Source organism: Pieris napi, chromosome 21, assembly GCF_905475465.1.
Source record: "Pieris napi chromosome 21, ilPieNapi1.2, whole genome shotgun sequence".
NCBI lineage: Eukaryota > Metazoa > Arthropoda > Insecta > Lepidoptera > Pieridae > Pieris > Pieris napi.
The window spans coordinates 10,174,074-10,194,702 of record NC_062254.1 but is presented as its reverse complement, the minus strand read 5'-3'; positions in this window follow the sequence as shown (position 1 = coordinate 10,194,702).

Below are 20,629 nucleotides of genomic sequence, written 5' to 3'. Positions count from 1 at the left end.
TGAGGAAACCGGCTTGCCATAGATCTGAAAAGTCGACGGCGTGTGTCAGGCACAGAAGGCTGATCACCTACTTGCCTATTAGATTGACAAATGATTATTAAACAGATACAGAAATCTGAGGCCCAGACCTAAAAAGGTTTCTGCGCTACAGATTTTTTTTTGTATAATTACGCTACGCTGTCCGTAGATCAATTAGAGGTTTCATACGATCGAAAGAATATTTATAAGTCCTAAAACAACTTAATGTTTATCATATAAAAGAAAACATGTTAAAACAAAATATAAAATTTAGCCTCATTAAGAGCCTGATACACAAAATTGCGGTAAGCAGGAAGATTATTGTAAAATATATCAATATTTTAATTAATGTTAGTTATTTAGTTGTAAGAGCGAGATAGATTCTTTGGACCATTAAAAGTAGCAGATAAGCGAGCCGTAGGTACGTATAGAAAACTTAGTTCTAGCAACTCTAGAATTACAAAGGAAGCAAAATTTAGCAAGGTATGTATGAATATTTAAGTTAAATATTTTATATAAACAACAAAGTAATTTTAATGTAAATTAAATTTAACTCGAAATAGTCCAAACGAGCCTCGTACGTTTGCAATACACCACGCAAGTGTAGACGATTGCAAAGCTATCAAAGGAAACGTTTTTGAACTGTTTCAATGGTATTTATGTGCATTTTGAAATGTGGTGACTAGATTACAGTGGCATATTCTAAATTACTACAGACAAGTATTTTGTAAATAGTTACTGTACTGTGAATGTCTGTAAAATAAATATCTCTTGTGTTTTAAATACAATTAATTTTAACTCTAAATACCTCATTCTGGTACGGATATAGCAAAAATACATCCAACATTTATAAATTTAAGGCTAGGATAAAATTCGTACCGGGAATCGAACGTACGACTTCTAGGTTTAGAGTCGAACGTTTAACCACTGACTGCACGTTAAAACTAAGCAAGACCGCGTGCAGACCTTATAGTAATAAATTATCCAAAAATATTATATAGTGTTAATTGACGGCTTCAAATGATGTTGGTATTTGACTGTAAAATATATACAACAGACATGTATTTAAACCAAGGACATTTTATAAATATGGTTTAGTAATGTGAATATAATGGAGAGGTGGGTCTACGGGTTCCAAGCAAGCATCTGAGGCGAAGGCCATAACTCCAGTGCGAGCGGTACATCCAACATGTACCGCTCACACACTCCAACTTCGTTAGCGAAGCGTCACTCACGCGAGCGATACACGTAATTAATAAGATTTCTGTGGAGGTAGACCTATTTGTTTGCATTTTGGCTGGGTTCACAAGAACTTCTTGTTATAATATTGTTAAAAATTGATTTTTTTATTGTAAAATTGGTGGTCTGAAAAGTGTATTACCTAAAATAGATTACATTTTTTTATAGAATTTCATTTGATTATTCGAGAGTGATACAACAATTATAGCGTTCAAACAATTTTTCGATACCATTTTTATAGTAAGATTTGTTTTTACCCTCAAGATCACCTCTTCATAAGTGCACAATTTATTTAGTTCTATCGTATTAGTAATAACTGCAATTATTATGGACGAAATAAGTAAAGTAATTTTTGTTATACAGCTTACTATGACTACCTATGATATCAGACACCCTAATATTTATATTATACCGTTGAAAAGAATAAATATAATAAAATACTTATCAAGCTGTGTTGAATAAGAAATGTAAAACAAATGCTACTCGCTACTCAGTCTTAATTAAAAAGATATATTTTAATTCTTCAAATTCAAATTTAATATCCATATAAAAAGGTACAAGAAATTATTTTCTATGAAGTGTGATACGTTTCGAAACTCAACCTGATTAGCTGCCTTAAAAGTTTAGAGAACAATATGAGTGAGTCTCTGAACCACTGTCCTAAACGTCCCATCAGTCATGGTAGATATCGCTAGAAAGGCGTTGGAAGAAAAAACTTCGCGAATCGATTGGAAAGCTTTAGTGGCGAAGGTACGTTTATCGGAGTAATATATACTTACCTACTAATATGCCACTTACTCCGCAGTAAATACAAAAATGTATAAATTTTTATTGACTTTTTCCCGTAGAATACAGACTTGTACCTAGATGGTGATAAAAAGTTTGACCCAATATTATATGAAGACATAAGTGATTTTAAGAAAAACCTCAACATTTTCTTCCAAATAGAATTTGGTCCAATAAACCAATAATAATTTCATATTTCTAAAGAAAAAGTCCCATACAAAAAGTTTACCCAAAAGCATACGTGACTGAGAATGGAGAAAGTTGGACAACTTTTAACAGGCGTCCGTCAAATTCTAACTCGGGCAAACGGTTGCCCGAGGACTTTTAGTTTATACTTGAGTAATTTTTATTACTTTTTTATGGTATTTTAATCTTGTACTGAATATAAAAATAAATGAACTTCTACCAAATAAAGTCGCTTACAGTTACAACTTTTCGATCTAATTTCCACGAGATCTGAGAAAAAGAAATGCTTACTGCTATACTTTGAAAGCATTTCATTGCATTTTATTTTATAATACACAAAATTAATATCCTAGTTTGACAGTCTTGGTACCTTCTGGTCTTCAAATACAAATATCTTCAATACAAAAACGTAGTAATAACGACATACCCACTCCCAGAGCACCATAAGAGGCTGCATGTAAAGTAATTGCGCCAATATTTTTTTTGGTCTCGCGTCGTTTCTCTCATGGTTTATTCCTCTCTCTCTCGTTAAAACCAGTACGGACGTACTAACATCTACACGCTTGATTGTATGAAGTAGCTTTAGTATTAAGGATTTCATTTTTATAAATTACTAGCTGACCCGGCTAACTTCGTTCCGCCTTAAAGTCGTCTAATAATATCGTTGTTACTTTAGTTAAAATTTAAATAAAATTAATACAACTTTTTTTGCAAATACATAAATGTTTTATTGCTTGCCATTGCGAAAGAAAAATTGCAGTTTTACACATTAGGCCTCTTTTCTCTAGCGCCAATACAGCCTGGATATACTCGTACAACGACCACTATATGAGCCTTGATTTGTTTTAGCTATCGCGGAATTTGGTTAAAAGGAGTATCAAGAATAGCCATAGCGCAAAATGACCCGCATCTGGAGCACACACCATACAGCCTTACATACAAACGTACCCACACTTTTACACTATCACACAACACAGCCAAATTAGGTATTACTTAATTGTATTGAAAAAAAATTATTTTTTGAATAGTTTTTTCCTTCTGTAATATTTGAAGCTTTTTGTTTATATTATGTATTCCATCTTGGCTATATGTTTAGTATAATTTTTTTTATTAAATATATGTTAGCTGAGGAGTATGAAATAAATAAATCAATAGAGTAATTTTACAAAATGTTGCCAGTACTTGGAAACTTTAAGCAATGCATACGCGTGCGTAAATTATCTGTGCATTACCGTGTGTGTTGTATTATTTCAGTGGCCAGTCTCAATTAAGATGAGCGGCCAAAGCCAGTTGGTATATAAATTTAAATTATTTTACCATAGCAACATTAAACTCCTAGGATCTGATAAGTCATGTTCATTGATTTAGCTAACAGCCTACTAAATGTATTTGATCTGGTTTGAGTAGCATTTAGTTGGCAAATAAAGCGGTCACTGACTGAAACGCTCGTGTGGCGTCAACTTTCCAACTTCCAATTTAAGTTTCCAAATTAAAGTTGGTCAGTTTTGGTAATTGGTTTAAATACTATTTTCAATTAGAAGTATAGAGATTACCAACAATTTTATGAAGAATTTCTTCGTATTAAAGAAGCACGCAGTTGTTTGTGCGATGTTAATCTGTTGTTGCGAAAATTTGAACTTATTAAAAATTTATCAAACCCGTGATAACTATAGCAGGCGTCAATTTTATCCAGAGGTAATTTATGGAATTCGTATATTTAAGAGATTTCTTGAAGGTGGAATATGAAACTCCACCCGTCTCAATTCGACGTCTGTCGTTTCACAACTGCCTTGCGATTCTGCTGACTGCTTCACTACTGATTTGAGAGCGACCGCCGATGCGAAAACCGCTGTGTGAGTTCGAAAAGTGAGTTACAGAATCGCAAGGCTGAGCGTCATCAACGCCAGAATTTGCCGTGCACCTCCACTATGTGGAACCAGTATTTTTGAACCAATTCAACTAAGGGTCGTTTAAGAAATCGGAGCAACATTTCCTAAAACACCGACAACGCTCTTTCAAACTCTCTGGCATTGTGTCCATGGGCGGCGGGCGGTATCACTTAACATCAGTTGACTCTACTGGCCGTTTGCCTCCTGTTCTTTTTTAATTAAAATAATAATAATTAATAATTGACCTATCCACCAGTTGATATGAGATGATATATGAACAAAATCATTGTTTTCATTACTATGAGCGCATAAAACACTTTTTCGTTCGAGGAGAAACATAATGAAGCATGTGACATTTTAATTACCTTCTTATCAGTAAATAATTTAATAATATGTGAAACATTTGAACATTATTGGAAAATATTTTTATATTAAGAATACAATCCCCTAAAGCAATTATCCCAATACGATTTTTAATCGAAGGTTAAAGCTTATCAGCAAGCTAAATTCAATTTGAAGACGCTTTTTCATTAACTTTAGATTAGATTATAGAAGTCTTATAACCTTAATAATTTATTCAACGCAAACAAAAGACAGTCTAGACGATAGTAGTCAATAAAGTCAAAGACATATATTAATCTTGTGGTTGTGGTTGTGTATTCAATAACCAGTGGTTATTATAACTTTATTAATTAATCTGAACTAGCCTTATTTGATTAAAGTACACGAGAGACTTGTTAGCTTAATAATATCATGAATTCGAATGAACTACTGTCAATTTTCAATCAATGTTTCTAACGCTAATGGAGAATCCAGCAGGATTACTCTGCATCATAAATGACTATATTCGATTTTACTTCTAATATTAGGGTTTATACTACGTGCTACAGCCCTGCGATTCTGTAACTCACTTTTCGAACTCACACAGCGGTTTTCGCATCGGCGGTCGCTCTCAAATCAGTCGTGAAGCAGTCATTTTATGATTTGGCATTATGAAAAGGTGGGAGCTTGTAGTTTATTGTTTATCAGAATGCCAAATCATAAAATGACTTCAAAAAGTGAGTTACAGAATCGCAAGGCAGAAATTGAGAAATCATTGACATAATTTCTTTGTAAAACGACGTTATACTCGTATGTATTGGAAACCGCGTTTTTGTTAAATAGTGCTTGTTGTGTCTATAATTGGAAATCTATATCAGTTTTACTGAGTAACACTGCTGTTCTTGGATATTTTTTGCTGAGTTTTTTTTCTCCTATTGACATTTATTTTTAACACACATTAGTCAGTAAAATGACATAAACTAATTACAGTTAACTGGCTGGTAAAAAATGAAAGTAGATAATAGTTCTAAATTCGAAAAACAATTAAGAAAGTTGAGTCAAGTGAACAATTTGTGAGCTAAATATAGAAGTATCAGAAAAGGATTATATTACAAACAATATCATGCTTCACAATACTAATAGGATGAAGGTTCTTAATTAATTTGGTTTTATGCGCGTGTAAGCTTTTTACGCTCATAAAATGTCCCTGATAATAATTTTATGTACCTTGTGTTTTCCCAACATAATTATTTTATTTTATGAGACATGACGCGGCGAAATGAAGAAAGACGTCGTGTTTTATAAACAGAACTTAGAGATGGAATAAGTAGCAAGTAAAAATACTCAAAAATCATGAGTAACAGTTACTTACTTTTCAAAATCACAGTCATTGAGATATAATAGTCTAAATCTTTTTATAATTAGTTTCTTAACAAGAAAATAATTTGATAAGTAAGAAGTAACTTCAAAACCATTTTTTCAATTTTTAAAGTTCAAAGATGTTATGGAGTATATATTCAAGAGTTCAACAAGTGCTAATATAAGTTAGTCTTTAATTCACTCGCTAATCACTTAAGCTTGGTAAAAAGCACATAATGTAACTTACCACACAAAGATGAGATTTTGTATTTTTAAATACTAAAAATGTCTTTGGTAAAATTGACTTATAAACTAATTGGATTCTATTGGACTAGTATACAGATACTATAAATATACTACCTAGTATTGTCACAGTAGCAGTCCCTACATACCTGTGATTTAATATCTAACAAATGAAGGCAAAGATTAAGATTACCTTCAATAAAACGAGGACGATATTTTCTATTTCGGTGAAAAATAAACAAATCAGTATTAGGGAAAACATGTTCGAGTTTCGTAAGATTTGTTCAGTAAATCATCTCGTTCCAATTTTAAAAAGTAATACAGCGGTCGCCTTTTTTGAGTCCTTTTATGAGTGCGGATTTCTTTGGGTTAATAAAATGGCATTGAATAAAGAATTTTATATAAAAAGGCGAACGATTTTAATTGATTTTTAAATTGCTTTTTAAATTTTATCGTATGTATGTGTGAACCAGTACTACAACCTTGGCCTCAGATTTCAGTATATTTCGTGATTATTTATTTTTCTGAATAGGCCAGTAGTAGTAGACATGATTCTGATGTCCACTGTTGCACAGCCATAATTCGAACAAGTGACCTGGGTCAGGGTCGAGAGGCACTAGGCTTAAACTAGTGTAAGAACAAAAAAAAAATAGTGGCGGAGAGATTATTGCCAGTTCTTCTCTTCCGTTCTACACCCTTGATTTGAGAAATGGCAGATGTAAAATTAGAAGATTGTATATTATTTTTTTGACGTTCATAAGTGTACATTGTGTTACCTATATGAATAAATGATTTTTGACTCTGACATGACTTGACTGCTTTGTCTCATCTTTCTTTTATGTATGTGCAAAGGAAAAAGATTTTTTCGATATGAAAACAGTTATATTTACATATGGAATAATGGCGGAGATAGAAGAGAAGTTAAGTGGTTTAAAAGTAGGGTTTCCCTAGGAGACACGACCTCCAATTGTTTTAAAAAGAAAGCATACTTCTCCCTCATAGGCTGGATGCTAAAATTTGTGTCCATGGGCAGAGATAAATGCCATTTATGGGCATATACGTAGGCTCATTTGCCCTATAAAAAATGTTATAAAATTCCTTTGCAGAATTGAGAGCTATATTTCTATCTTTGAATTATCACTGACTATATTTATAAACACACAGTATTAGCAGATAAATTTGTAAAGGTTTTCTTAAGCGAATTGCGAGATAAGTATCCTATTATCTTTTCAATTTACGACTACCTAGAAACATTTTGTGAAATAAATAGGCTGTTTTAATCTAATTAAATAAAAAATTGAATGATAATTAAATGGTTTACCAAGATACAAACAGTAATAGTCTTGAATGTTAATCTTGTTTAAAAACCTTTATTGGAATTTTCACATTTAAATTTCTTTTTTTTCTATGTTACAGGAGGCAAACGTGGAGGAGGCTCATCTGATGTTAAGTGTCCGCCCTATGGACACTTTCAATGCCAGAGGGCTCGCGAGTGCGTTGCCGGCATTTTAAGAGTTGGTACGCTGTTTTCGTGAAGGACACTAAGTCGAATTGGTTCGGAAATACTTCAGTGGGCAGCTGAAAAGTCGTAATAAACGTCGTATTAAAAATAATGAAACTGGACAATAACTCCTGGATTTTAAACCTGTTACACTGTCTTCAGTTTGATAATTTTTATTACATTTAGGGTCTGACTAAAATATTTGCAGCAAAATAAACTTCTGATGGTAGTAACTCTGAGTTTATGAACTTTTGGCACAAGTTCATTACGTTCTCGAAACATGTCTAATAGCGCTTTTAAGGTACGCTTGTTATCATTACTCTACTGAATACTTGAACCCATCATTAGAAATAATGCCTAACTAATTAGAATTATATTGCTTCCTTTCCATAACAACAATCTCTCCACTGGACCACTGTCAACCTCTAAGTAATATTATTAAGTTATAAATTCCTATCTTGGCCCTCTATAATTATTGCCTCAGACATCAGTTTAAACAGACATCCGCCATCTTGACTGGTTTCTATGGGGTTTTGTTGTTAATAATTCAGTTTAGGGAGCGTTCAAGTATTACGTCACGCAATTTTTGGAAATTAAATGATCTCCAAAAATTACGTGGGGGGGGGGGGGGGTAAATACCCCATGTAACGCGCCGTAACGTTTTTCTATACCCAAGCAGTACAACAGTAACAGTACTGTACCCAAGTATAGTAAAATGTTTCGTGACCACCTAGTGACTCTTTATACCTAAAAGATACCATTATGTGGTGTAAAGTACTGGAAAGTCGAAAATAATATTAACAATAACGCGTAATTCATTCCCCGCCCCGCATCGTAACGTTTTACAAAAGGACCCCCCCCAAATTCGTTACGTAATACTTGACGCTCCCTTAGGTAGTAAAGAGGTATTTTGGTGAAGAGGAAAATAAATATTATTAATACAGAGACTTTCTACATTTAATCCTGAAAATAAAATCAAAGAATCTATATAATATAAAGTTTTTTTTATAATTCGTGGCAATAATTATTAAGAAGTTTTATTATCATAATTTTCTAGACATATTTTCGTTGCGATTCAAACATTCGTTTTACTATAGACTACCAATACTAAACTATTACATACATAGTTTGTGATAACTAAATAAACATAATTTACAATTCTGACATTGAGAATTCAACTTCAAAAGAAAACAAACAGCTCAAACGAAACAGACTTGTGTCAGCAAATAGTCCCTTATTTATCAGGATTGGAATTAATTAACGCAACACACGGCTCGGAGACATTTCGGCACCCGCGTTAAATTTATTTAAGTAAGCATTGCTCACTCGTAGGCCTAAAAGGGTCTTGCGAAATAAGATTGAGAATCTTTGAGGCTTATTCACTTGAAACAACAGTTGTATTGTATATGACGTTTCTCGTATTTCAAAACAACAATTGGAAGATACGGGCTAATTTCAAAAGCCAAACTAGAAGGACGTTAATCGAACTAAACGTTAATGAAAAGAACGGTTATCACTGGATATTATAGTACAAACTAGCAGACTCGGCCAAGCGTTGCTGTGGCTAAGATTTTTGTTATATTACATAGTAGTAAACCATTCAAGGGAAACGGTAGGAGAACACCAGTCATGGGGATCACCATGCTTTTTTGGTGGTTATGCCATTAAATTGTAGCTTATGTGAAACGTTGGTACTTTACGAAAAATAAACAAATATTTTGCAATAAAATAATATTGCGGGTATAAATTGAGATGAAAGCTATCCTATCTTTTAAGTTGGATCAAACTACACACGGTGTGCAAATTTGATTGATATCGGTTCGGTAGTTTAGTAGTCCATAGCGAATAAACAACGTGACACGTAATTTATATATTTAGTACAAATAGACAGAGCAGGCTAGATGATAAAAAACATACAACAGAGTTCCTGGGCAAACTAAGCAGTTTTGAGTTAATTTTCTTACATAAACCAAATGTTTATTTTATTATTGTCGTAATTATAATAAACACAGATGTTGTTTGTATGAGATTTAAATTGTATTTATTGAATAAAAAATATTTTAGTCAATACATTATGATAATGAGAATGAACAATAAGACACACAAAACGTTTATAATTTATATTTTAACGTCTATAAAGTCAATCAATATATTATGCTTTGCATGTGTGCAGTGTTAATTAATAAAATAATAAGGAAATATAATTTTTCTATAATGTTAGTAGATAATTAAGCCCGTGTTCGTAGCTACTCGTTACATAACCACCGGTGTAGTACAAGCTACGCGGCCTCTACGTCGTAGAACTACGTAGTACAAGGTCTTACAACATTTAATTCCTGTCCAAGACCATGGATTAATGCACGTGTGGGAATATATATATGTATAGATGTATAGAAAAAAGTTTTTGTAGTTAATATGATAAAGTACATTGTAATGCAGCAGCAACCTGTGTTAGTGACGCGCCTAGGTGTGATTCTGTTCTAAATGGGATTGTGGACCAATGGAATTAATTTTCATAGTACGCAATTTTCATTCATTCTCTAAGACAACATCGTGCTAAATAAAATGAGCATCTACTTGTTCTTAAAATAAAATTATATTAAATTAAAGGATTAAATTATGTATATGTGAAGAATCAAGATAGAACAAAATGTTAACATTTTGTATTATAAAAAGGATGACATTGTTTTATCACAGCGAAATGCAAATGCAACCTTGTGATTTGTAATACTTAAAGCGCAATTGCTTGCGAAAGTGCAAGCTGAACACTTATCAACTTCCTCTACATAAGGCGACAGTTACAAAGCTTTTGTGTTCACGTGTGAACACTTCTTTACAGTTTACACTAGTTTCAATGTTCAGTCTGCCTCTAGCTATCGCTTGGGATAGTCGCGTTGATGTAATGTTCTTATTGTGAACGCGAAAGTTGCGTGCTTATTTACTTGATCTGTTTTGGATACTGTTATGGATGTGTGGAGGAAATAAGGTAAATGTAATAAACTTGTTTAGTTAAATTTGAACATTTATTTCATGTTAAATTGTTGATTGTTTGCAATACATGTACGTTTTACGAAATGAATATAGTTTAAATGAAATAACAGATTTGTGAATACTGTCTATGATTTGAATGTTGCAATTTTTACAGTACGATAAATGTATTAATAATATTTTTATAACAAACACTATGATAAGCATTAGCGTAAGCTTAACGCATATAGTTTACATAATACTCGTTTAGAGATCGAAAGTTTAAAAAAATAAAAATTGAACAACAAGCATATATTCGAAGCGAAGAGAAATTTAGAAAATATTTCAAACATTTTTCCTTCATTGCTTTTACATGTCTTTAAAGAATTTCTACTGATATGTGTAAAGAAGATCAAAGCGTATAGTATGTATTCTGATTTCAATTTATTTTTCTTTGTGTAAAATTTGAAGATTTTCTTTAATGAATTATTAACTAAATACGTCAAATATTTATGTTTTCTATTAAATTATCATTGTGGATTCGATGTATTTTAAAGTATTCAAAAACTTTTTAAACGACTTACTATTACTTCAACAAACAGTCAATTCAAAATTAATAATTATTTTAATTAACAGAAATCTATTATTACGTGCATACTGAAAAATTGTATAACAAAGAATTTTTCAGTACGTTTCCCAAAAAGAGTGATTTATAAGAGTGCAAAACGCAACTTGCCCTCAAGAGCCCCCAAGCCCTTGTACCATACATGGAATTTGTGCCTTTCCATTCTAGTCTCTTCCTTCTTTTTATTTAATTTCTCTAAAGGAGAAAACCTCCACAGTAGCCACCAGTACCCTACCACAACCAGCAGCCAGAATGCTATATTTTTTTCATTTATTTATTTCAACCGAAAAAAAATGGTACATAAAACCGAAACCGAACACATTGGACCCCCGTACCAATTCTTAAAGGGCAACGTACTTGCGATGCATCAATGTGAGTGTCAATGGTTGGCGGTATCAGTTAATATTGGATCTTCTTTCCGTTTCCATTCATATAAAATAAATCAAACAATAGTAATCATATATATAAATAAATTAAATTCCTTCAACCACAAACATCCACCAAACACCACTTCGAACTTTTTTCATAGATTCAACACACACTGGACTTATACTACTTTTGTGTACACTTTTAAGAATTTTAATATCTTTAGTTTATATTCGTGAAGTGTCCTCGTTTCCGCCACATCTTTAACTTCGTCGGTAAATGCGTTTCAATCATAAACACAAATGATAGTATATAAACACATTCGAAGTTTGTTTTATAATTATGGAGATAGTAAACCATACTTCAAAAACATATTCAGAAAAGCTTTTACTATATTGCAAAAACCTTATGAAGTCAATTTTGAAAAATTACCTACTTCTTTCTTTTTAATATAAAATTTGCTATAAATTATATTATTAATAAATAAATTATCATTCCTGGGTCAGTGAATAAAACCAGCTGAAACGAAGAGCGATTCGAATCGTCAACGACCAGTTACTTTCCGAGCGACTTGACGTTGCGTAGAGATGTGTATCATATACAAAATACCAGCCGTTTTTTAAGGCAGTTTTTGCCGCGCTCCACCACTATGTGGAACCAGATGCCCACTGAAGTATTTCCGAACTTAAGGTTTTTCAAGAAAAGAGCGTACCAATTATTACCAATACTTAATGAGTGAGTTTCGCCCGCCGCCTATTATTACACAACTATAAATATCCATATTCAGGCAAAGTCCAGTTATTGATATTGAGAGATGAAATAAACAAAATAATATCCATGTTTCGACGTTACTTGGACAGAATACTCAATATATTATTTCTGAATGCAGTACTTTATGCCAATATCATACCATTTAAGCGAATATGACTTTGACATGCCGGTTTGTTGAGTATTTGTGTAAATAATAAATATTAAGCTTCGTTTTTATTACTTCGTGAATGAGTCGGATTTATTAATCTTACATGAATTAAATTTTTTTTTTACGTGCCTTAGGGTTGTCGTTTCGTAAATTGTAATCGAATTGTTTTTATTATTACTAAGAGTGTTTTGATAACTTTTAAAGTTCGACAGTATTTTTCATTGGTCTAGTGGTTAGTACCCCTGACTGCGAATCCATGGGTCCCGGGTTCGATCCCCGGCTGAGACGAACATCGATGTGATGAGCATTTGGTGTTGTGCTTAGGTCTTGGGTGTTTAAATATGTATTTATATGTCTATCTATCTATAATATGTATGTATATCCTAGACTAGGTTAATTGGTGTGAATTGTCAAAAAAAAATGTATTTTGACTTTCCCAAAAGTTAAAGTAATCAATAACTAATTCAATTAGCGAACAAGAAAACATCCTAATGGAGACGAATTGAAAGAATTTTCCGAACAATAGATGTCTCTTTAATTTAACGCCTACAAAAGCCTTCTGTCCCGGGAGAGAAAGAAATTCGCTTTTTCTTTTACAATAATAATGATTTCCGTGTCCCCAAAAACTTTAGTTCAATTGGACAAATTAGCTCTTTTATTTTTTGAGAAATTGAGGGTGGCTGATTTCTTAATTTCTACTTAATAACAACCACTTTCGTAGTTATTTCTAAAATAACAAAATTGAGAAAGAAAAGTAAAGTTCGTTGATCATAGCAATTAATGTACGGTATTTAATTTATATTGATTCGTACTACAAAAATTATACTAAACATATTATAGTCAAGATGGAATACATAATATAAATGAAAAGGTTAAATATTATAGAAGGAAAAAACTATACAAAAAATAAAATTATTCAATACAATTTACTAATACCTAATTTGGCTGTCACTATCACACAATAGTGTAAAAGTGAGGGTACATAATATATGTATGTGAGGCTGTGTATGTGAGGTGTTCAAGATGCAGGTGATTTTGCGCTTTAAATATTCTTATTACTCCTTTTATGCATATTCCGCAACAGCTGAAACAAGTCAAGGCTTAAATATTGGTTGTTGTATGACCGGGCTGCGCGATACAAACCTGAGTTTTACTTTAATTATTAATATTAATAATTTAAAGTATTTAATTAGAATAGAACCTGAATCTAAGCTGTCCATAAAACAATTATTTCTTGATTTTTGGGAAGTCTTAGAAGTATTATAAAGTAACTTTTTTTTGCCGAATTAAAACGAGTTTTATATATGGAAATGTTACGTCAATCTTACAGCAAGTTTTAAGGCCGATTATATAAATTAGCCGAATTTATACGTATTTTGGCATCACTTTGAGGTTCTAAAAACTAACACACACAGCGCACGCACATAACAACTCTCAGCTACACTTTCAAATACAAACGCACATATTCACATACTCATACTTTTACGCATACTTAATGCATTATACGGCTTGTGTTTGGTTAGTTGCAACCATTTGCTTTAAGTACGTATACACTGCGTTGTAATAACAACTTTAAGCAATTCGCGTAAGGTTGATTTTGAAATAATATATGCTTGGAACATATACTGTTTTAGACATACTGTTATAGAAAGGGACAGAAATAGTGTTTCGGGACGCTTTCGAGCGTTACTTTTATACGAGACTGTGCATCTTGGGTTTTTTGTATATCAATGGTTGCAACACTAAAATTTATTTTTCTTTAAACATGTTTTAAACATGCAGCATGTACCACGGAATAATAGTTATCTAGTTACCCACGACACAGGGACCCCTAGTGTGGGGACTACCGATACACGAATTTTGTTTGAACCATATTTCTGCCATGAATAAAGTGATTTATTTTATATATATATATATTGTTTGGCTAATAATGGAACCCAATAGGGTAACACTCCATATGCATTAAACCTTACGGATTCTAGTTGTACTTTCTAATACATAAATAAATTAAGTGTCGTGTATCTCCCCTACACACGAGATAGAACCCGAAGGAAATAAAATAATCGAAACACATTTTACGTCGAAAAACGAAGACAATTCAATAATCTTTTAAGTACGAAACAGTGTAACGGAAAACGATAGTTACAGTAGTGACAGAATCCTCCCCTTCATTATTAAATAGGAGGGTAGCGACGCTCAGGGTTGTCACACTAAATTTAAAGAAAAAAACATACACATAAAATAATAGTATATACATTGTATACAGATAAATGTTATTATATATTTGTGGAGAATTTAAAGATATTTTCAAGAATTTTTAAGAATTCATAATTTTAGTGCGTATATTGTATTGGAAAAGCTTTCACATTTTCCCATCGCATCGTTTCCCATGTCATCTTAATTTATTAATTTAAAGCGGCACCAAGTAAGGTACACAAAAAACTGTTCTTTGTCTGGAAGAGATCGATTGAAAGCTATAACGCTGGTCGTTGCCCTCGTTATTTATATGTTATTATTTTACTAGTTTTGTAATGAAATTAAGAAGTTAAATATATACATAACGTGTGCTCTCGATAATAGGTGCGAAGGACGTGAACTAGCAATGATTAAATTATATGCTATAGACAAAAATAATATGCTGAAGTCGGCCTCACTTAGAAGGCAGTTGGAAAACTGTGAGTTCACATCACTTCGATCGATTTTTAGTAAGGACAGTGATACTTGGTCTTGAAAATACTAACAAGAAATATATAATACTGTCTACTTTCACCGTACAAGCGAGTGTAAAATGCGAACATAGACAAAGTCGGGATTTGAACCTACGACCTCAGGGATGAGAGTCGCACGCTCAACGCCAGTCCCAACCACACCCAAGCAAAACTCCGTCTTTTCATATTTGGTTTAAAACTCTAACCCCATGTTTTAGATTGATATTACATATATCAGAAATATGTCCCTCATTTCTATTAAAAAAAGCTACAAAATGCGCTTCCCAAAAAATATATGACATTAAAATGATTGTGATTTTTTCTATTCGTTTGTTTAGAAAATCGTTTCAAACAGTGTTAAAAGAGAAAACTTTAGTTATGAATTAGACTGATGGCTGTTAATCTTATATGAATTTTTCTATTCAATTATGCTGTGACAACCCTACCATCACAGATTACACTGACGACGCCTTAACTAGATTCTTTTGTGACGCTCGTTCTCTAGTCGTCGGAATCGCATTAGGGGAGTTGCGATTTGTTAAATCACTTATTGGCTCGGTTAGTGTGACATGCGAAGGATTGTAGCAGCCCTTATTCTTCACCCCTCTAAGACGAGATTAAGCGTATTTCAAATTAATTATTTCCTTCCACAGTATTCCTGTGTCCTTCTATGAGATGACATAAAAAGTGGTTTATTGTTTTTTATGTATATATATATATTAAATATACTACACAGTAATACCTACACCGATAATCCTAGAATATAGAAACAACAGCATATCCCTAGTTTTATACTCATGGATAACACTTGAAGTGGGATGTTTTTACTGTTCAGTAGGAGAGTTGTGATTTGGAGGAATTCATTAAAATAATATAAGGAATAAATAAATAATTTATAACACACGTTTTGTACAGGATCAAATAGTAAATAAGAACCGTAAAGGAGGGTTCTTTGGTCTTTATTAAAGATTATTTAATGATATTCTCTCAATTTTAATATATATTAGAGTATCTGAAATAGCGCGCCCATGACTGCACTACATAGATAAAGTCTAAAGAAGACCGGCGTTTGCGTGGGCATTCCAATGTAAAAAGTTTCAAAGTATATCAAGTAATCTGTAGTATATTCTAATTCCAAAAATTGGAAATTACTAGATTTGCTTACTTTAAGTATTTATAACTAATATTTATGAATTTAAGAGTTCGAGAAACTGATCGTGGTTGGCAAGACAGAAGGCCTTAATCACGTGGCCGTTCACCTTACTTATCGTCCTCAAATCTATACGAGTACACATAAGAGACAGAAACCGGTGGAAACAGATCCGCTCCAGATCCTTCCTTGACTACAAAGCTCAATAATGACCTACCGACAGAAGAAAGAGTATTAAGCACGTATAAGGGCCGTTATATTTTGAGAATGGACAATCTTTTACCATCTGAATGCTACATTATACAAAACGTTTTCAAAATATAAAACAAATGTCTAAGTAAAGCCACACGTTACCAGAGCACAAAATTAATTAAAAAAAATAATAATAATAAATAATAATTAAAAAAAAAAAAAAAAATTAATAATAATAATAAAAAAAAAATGTGCTTTATCTGGGAGTCATACCACAAAAATAGGGGTGCTTACATTATATGATAAACTATCTTACACAACAGTGATCGTATAATAAAATGAGTGGCCCAAGGAAAAAGTTAACCCAGCAGGACATTCACCGCAGCTTGTTCGTCACCAGGCCCAGAAGCAATTCCTTAGGAAGTAACCCTCCAGAAAGCTCACAAACCGTGACAGAACTACCGAGAGACACGACCATGCAAAATGCACCAAGCCAGCAAGGCACTCCATGCCCCCCGTCTTGGCAAAGAGTACCAAGCACGAGAAATCCAAAACGAAAAAAAGTCAGTGACTCTCCAGAGAATATAACCACCAGCAATATGTTCAGTCAACTAACAATTGACCTAATGGAAGAACCCACTACAACAAAAAAACCAGTGGAAAAAAAACCCAGCAAGCCTCCACCCATAATATTATATGGCATAGAAGATGTCAATAAATTAACGGAACTCGTGGAAACAGTTACAGATAAAAGCTCATTTACATTTCGGATAATGAACAGAAACCAACTAAGAATCAACACCCTAGATACAGAGGCCTACAAAAAAATCATCACTAAATTCCGTGTTAGTGGCTTAATTGGTCACACATTTAACAAAAAGGAAGAACGACCCTGTCGTATTGTCATTCGGAATCTTCACCACACAACACCTATAAGCGAGATAAAGGATGAAATTGAAAAAACTGGAAATACTGTGGTCGGGGAAATTATTAATTCCAGATATGGCCCAGAAAAAAAACCTACCTCAACATTCTTTGTTAATCTCCTACCTAGCCACAACAATAAGGTAGCTAAAGAAATTAAATACATCTACCACCAATCTGTAACCATAGAGGATCCCAAAAAGAAAAACTCAATAGTACAGTGCCAACGGTGTCAGCAATATGGACACACAAAGAACTACTGCATGAGACCTTTCCGCTGCGTGAAGTGTGCGCAAGCACATAAAACCTCAGACTGTCCAAAGCGGGATAGAAATACACCCGCCCAATGTGCACTATGTAATGGCTCACACCCGGCGAACTATAAGGGTTGTGAAGTATACAGAGAAATTTTTGCTAGAAAAACTAACAAATATGGCCATCAAAGAACTGACAGACACATTACCGCAAAAGAAAACACGATTCAAGCCGTAAACGCTCCAAGAAACACTGCCCAACAATCTTCCTTCATTGGTAAGGAAAACGAATCACTCTCTTACGTGGGAGCTGCTAGAAAAGTTCCAGACAAAGAAAATGCTTCACCTGATGCTAACCAAAACCCTACATTATTAGAAACTCTCCTCACCAAACAAAATGAGAAATTTGACTTAATATTACAACAAATGAGTACTCTAATGAGTCTCATGACTACGCTCATAACCAAACTACAAGGCTAACCGGCCTTGGGTTAAGACTGGCGACCTGGAACATAAATGGTCTCTCACCCAATAAAAATGAACTCGAGATACTAATAACTGAGCACAAGCTAGACATAGTCCTAATATCGGAAGCACACTGCACAGACAAAACCACTGTCAAAATTAAAGGGTTCCAGATATACACCACGAACCACCCAGATGGAACAGGACATGCAGGATCAGCTATAGTTATTAGAAACAAAATAAAGCACCATCTACTGCCTGAATATAGAACCGAGCAAATACAAGCCACTACGGTCGCAATACAAGACAGAGGTGGATACTTTAATGTCTCAGCTGTTTACTGTCCACCAAAACATCGAATAGACGCCGACCTGTTCTCTCATTTCTTCTCGACTCTAGGCAATCGCTTTATAACAGGAGGCGACTGGAACTCCAAACATGTGCATTGGGGGTCAAGATTAATAACAACTAGGGGAAGACAATTGATGTTGAGCATCGATACAAATCACCTAAACATAATTGCTCCATCAGAACCTACCAACTGGCCAGCTGATCACAATCGAATCCCGGACATCCTCGATTTCTTCCTAACAAAAGGACTCTCTAAACAATACATGAAGATCGAATCATGTACTGATGGTTCATCTGATCACACTCCAGTCTTATTAACTGTCAGCTCCACTATAATTGAAGTTGAGAGACCGATAAGATTGTATAACCAGCAAACTGATTGGCCTTCCTTCAGGGAACACATAGATGAAAACCTTAATCTAAATGTCAGACTTAAAGAAGCAGAGGAAATTGAAACAGCACTAGTGCAGTTTACTAATCTCATACAAGCTGCTGCGTGGAGAAGCACGCCTACTACTGAACACAAAAACCAGCACACAAACATACCATTGGAAATAAAGATGATGATTCAGGAGAAACGCAGATTGCGCAGAGTTTGGCAACTGAGTCGTCATCCACAAGACAAGACAGCCCTTAATAAAGCCATTGTAGAATTGAAGGAAGCTATAAAGAATGTTAATGACTTAACAATGCAAGCAAAGTTGGAGTCTCTAACCGCTACTAAGGCCAGCAACTATTCGCTCTGGAAAATCACCCGTTCTTGTAGCCAACCTAACAAATCAAAAGCCCCAATTAAAAAGGAAAACGGCTGGGCCAGAACGAGCCAGGACAAAGCGGACTTGTTTGCGAACTATCTAACAAGCTCCTTTAAACCTAATGTAACACTGGACAACTCATCAGATGAATATGTTGACCAAGTTCTAAATCAAGACCTTCAAATGGATCATCCCCCTAGACCTGTGTCGCCTGCAGAAGTCATAAAAACTATCAAATGCCTGGACAGTAAAAAGGCACCAGGTTACGACCTGATAACTAAAGAAGTATTGATGGAACTACCGAGAAAGGCTATGATCTTCATCACTATACTCTTCAATGCTATGTTACGAATAGGCTACTTCCCAGTTGCGTGGAAAATCTCAGAAATCATCATGATTTATAAGGCAGGCAAACTGATGACCGAAAAAACATCCTACCGACCAATCAGTCTGTTGCCTACTCTTTCCAAGGTATTGGAAAAGACAATACTTCGTAGAATTGTGCCAAGCCTTGTGGAGCGCAAAGTAATACCAGATCATCAATTCGGCTTCAGACAATACCATGGCACAGTGGAACAAGCTCACAGAGTATGTGACGCCATAAGAAAGTCCTTAGAACAAAGGGAATACTGCTCATCAGCATTTCTGGATATCCAACAAGCATTTGACAAGGTCTGGCACAAAGGCCTGCTATGTAAGATCAAGCGGAATATTTCCCACTCTTACTTTCCAATATTTAAATCTTACCTAGAGGATCGCATATTTTATGTAAAAGAAGGTGACGCCACTTCGGAATTTCAAAACATTGATGCCGGGGTACCACAAGGATCTGTTCTCGGCCCCATGCTCTACACGTTGTACACTGCTGACCTGCCGCTATTGCCAGGAATAACCACAGCAACATTTGCAGACGACACCGCTATATTAGCAAGCAATAAAGACCCAGGACTTGCATCAGAGGACTTGCAGAAAGGCCTTGACAAAGTTAACGAATGGCTGCAAAAATGGAAAATAAAAGCTAGTGCCGCGAAGTCAGTACACGTGACCTTCACCCTTAGAAGAGGAGACTGCCCACCTGTAAAGTTGGACCAATGTATTCTGCCCCACAGCGACCATGTAAGATATCTTGGCTTACACATTGATCGTGGATTAACGTGGAGGCACCACATCAAATGTAAAAAGCAGGAGCTACAGCTAAAGTACAACAGCCTTTACTGGATGCTAGGTAGAAACTCAAAACTTTCTCTAGATAACAAACTTCTTATATATAAAGTCATCCTTAAGCCCATTTGGACATATGGCCTCCAACTATGGGGCAGCGCAAGTGATACCAACATAAACATACTCCAGCGACAACAGAACAAGATCCTAAGAGCAGTTGCAAAAGTACCCTGGTACATTACAAACAACG